This window comes from Mus pahari, chromosome 18 (genome assembly GCF_900095145.1).
Source record: "Mus pahari chromosome 18, PAHARI_EIJ_v1.1, whole genome shotgun sequence".
Taxonomy (NCBI): Eukaryota; Metazoa; Chordata; class Mammalia; order Rodentia; family Muridae; genus Mus; species Mus pahari.
In genome coordinates this window covers 22,037,935-22,041,691 of record NC_034607.1, presented here as the reverse complement: position 1 = coordinate 22,041,691, position 3,757 = coordinate 22,037,935, and positions in this window count along the sequence as shown.

Genomic DNA, 3,757 nt, shown 5'->3' with positions numbered 1-3,757 from the left:
AGAAAGAGAGAGAGAGAGAGAGAGAGAGAGAGAGAGAGAGACAGCAAGGCTACCAGGAAAGAGCTGGTATTCCGGGAGTGCTCTCACTTCCATGCTCAGAGGTAAGATCTCCATTTTCTCTTCTATAACTGTCCCAAGCAGGACCAGCCAGGAACACACAGGACACAGTAACTGTGAAGCAGCTGGGACAGGATACTTCCATTCACCTTCTGCATCTAGGAGATAAGGCTGTTCCACAGCCCTCTGTACACAGGACCCACTGGAAGAGAACTAATCTCCTGAAAGTACTGACACAGGCTTACAGGACCACAGGAGGGACAAGCTACAGCCAGATACAGCAAGACCAACTAACACAATAGATAACCAGATAGCAAAAGGCAAGTCCAAGAAACGTACCAACAGAAACCAAGGCTACATGGCATCATCAGAACCAAGTTCATACGCCAGAGCAAATCCTGGATACCCCAACAGTGGAAGATCAAGATTTGGATTTAAACTCACATTTCATGAATCTGATAGAGCATTTAAAGAGGACTTAAATAACTCCCTTAAAGAAACACAGGAGAATAAACATAAACAGATAGAGTTCTAAAGAATTATAGGAAAACACAACCAAACAGGTGAAGGAATTGAACAAAACCATCCAGGATCTAAAAATGGAAGTAGAAAGAATAAAGAAATTACAAATGGAGACAACTCTGGAGATAGAAAACCTAGGAAAGAGATCAGGAGTCATAGATGCAAGCATCACCAGCAGAGTAAAAGAGATAGAAAAGAATTTCAGGTGCAGAAGATACCATAGAAAACATTGACACAACAATCAAAGAAAATGGAAATCCAAAAAGCTCCTAAACCAAAACATCCAGGAAACTGAGGACAAAATGAGAACTCCAAATCTGAGGATAATAGGTATAGAAGAAAGTGAAGATTCCCANCTTAAAGAGCCAGTAAATGTCTTCAACAAAATTATAGAAGAAAACTTCCCTAAGCTAAAGAAAGAAATGCCCATGAAAATACGAGAAGCCTACAGAAATCCAAATAAATTGGGCCAGAAAAGAAATTCCTCCTACCACATAATAATCAAACACCACATGCACAAAACAATGAGAGAATATTAAGAGCAATAAGGGGAAAATGTCAAGTGACATATGAAGACAGATCTATCAAAATTACACCAGACTTATGACCATAGACTTTAGCAGGCAGTACATCCTGACAAGATATCATATAGACCCAAAGAGATGACCAATGTCAGCCTAGGCTATTATGCCCAACAAAACTCTTAGTTACCATAGATGGAGAAACCAAGATATTCCATGACAAAACCAAATTTATACAATATCTTTCTACACATCAAACCCTACAGATGATAATAGATGGAAAACTCTAACACAAAGAAAGAAGCTACAACCCAGAAAAAGCAAGAAAATTCTCTTTTAACAAACCAAAAAGAAGATAGCCACATAAACATAATTCTGCCTCTAACAACAAAAATAACAGGAAGCAACAATAACTTTTCCTTAATATCTTTTAATATCAATGGATTCATTTCCCCAATAAAAAAAAAAAAGCATAGACTAACAGAATGGCTATGTAAACAGGACCAAACATTTTGCTGCACACAGAAAACCCATCTCAGTGACAAAGATACTATCTCAGAGTAAAAGTCTAGAAAACACTTTTCCAAGCAAATGGTTCCAAGAAACAAGCTGGAGTAGCCATTCTAATATCAAATAAAAATCAATGAAAAGTTATCAAAAGAGACAAAGAATGACACTTCATACTCATCAAAGGAAAAAAACTACTAAGAAGAACTCTCAGTTCTGAACATCTATGCTCCAAATGCAAGGTCACACACATTTGTAAAAAGTTATTTTACTAAAGCTGAAAGCACACATTACACCTTACACAATAATAGAGGGAGATTTCTACACCCCACTCTCATCAATGAGCAGATCTTTGAAACAGAATCTAAATAGAAATACAGTGAAAATAAGAGAAGTTATGAACCAAATGGATTTAACAGATATCTATAGAACATTTTATCCTAAAACTAAAGAATGTACCTTCTTCTCAGCACCCCATGGTACCGTCTCCAAAATTGAGCATATATTCGGTCATAAAACAGGCCTCAATAGATAGATACAAGAAGACTAAAATAATCCTATCCATGCTATCAGATTGTCATGGACTAAGGCTGATCTTCAATAACAACAAAAACAATAGAAATCCCTCATACATGTTGAAGCTGAAAAACCCTACTCAGTGATAACTTGGTCTAGGAAGAAATAAAGAAATTAAAAACTTTTTAGAGGTTAATGAAAATGAAGCCAAAATATACCCCAAATTATGGGACACAATGAAAGCAGTGCTAAGAGGAAAACTCATAGCTCTGAGTGCCTCCAAAAAGAAGCTAGAGAGAGCATACACTAGCAGTTTGACAGTACACCTGAAAGGTCTAGAACAAAGAGAAGGAAATACACCCAAGAGGAGTATACAGCAGGAAGTAATCAAACTCAGGGCTGAAATCAATCAAGTAGAAACAAAAAGAAGTATTCAAAGAATCAACCAAACCAGGAGCTGGTTCTTTGACAAAATCAAGAAGAGCGGTAAAACCTTAGCCAGACTAATGAGATGGCACAGAGATAGAATCCAAATGAACAAAAACAGAAATGGAAAAGGAGACATAACAAAAGAAACTAAAGAAATCCAAAAAATTATCAGATTTTACTACAAAAGCCTCTACTAAACAAAACTGGAAAATCTGGAGGATATGGCCAACTTTCTAGACAGATACCAGGTACCAAATTTAAATGAGGATCAGATAAACAATCTAAACAGTTCCATAACCCTAAAGAAATAGAAGCAGTCATTAATAGTCTCCCAACCAAAAAAAGTCCAGGACCAGATGGGTTTAGTGCAGAGTTCTATCAGATATTCAAAGAGGACCTAACATCAATACTCTTTAAATGATTTCATAAAGGAACATGTTCCAAGTTGTTCTATGAAGCCACAATTATTCTGATACCTGAACCACACAAAGACCCAACAAAGAAAGAGAACTTTAGACAAATTTCCCATATGAATATCAAAATAAAAATACTCAATAAATTTCTCGAAACCAAATCCAAGAACACATCAAAATGATCATCTTCATGATCAAATAGGCTTCATCCCAGGGATGCAGGGATGGTTCACCATACTGAAATTCATCAACATAATCCACTATATAAACAAACCTAAAGAAAAAAAAAATACATGATCTTCTCATTAGATGCTGAGAAAGCATTTGATACAATCCAACACCCCTTCATGATAAAAGCTTTGGAAAGATCAGGAATCCAAGGCCCAAACATAAAAATAGTAAAAGCAATATACAGCAAACCAATAGCCAACTTCAAACTAAGTGGAGAGAAACATGAAGCAATCCCACTAAAATCAGTGACTAGACAAGGCTGCTCACTCCCTACCTATTCAATATAGTATGCGAAGTCCTAGCTAGAGCAATTAGACAAGAAAAGTAGGTTAAAGGGATACAAATTGGAAAGGAAGAAGTCAAAATATCACTATTTGCAGATGATATGATAGTATATTTAAGTGGTCCCAAAAATTGCACCAGAGAACTCTCAAACCTGATAAACATCTTCAGCAAAGTGGCTAGATATAAACTTAACTCAAACAAAACAATGACCTTCCTCTACTCAAAGGGCAAACAGGCTGAGAAAGAATTTAGGGAAACAACACCCTTCACAATAGT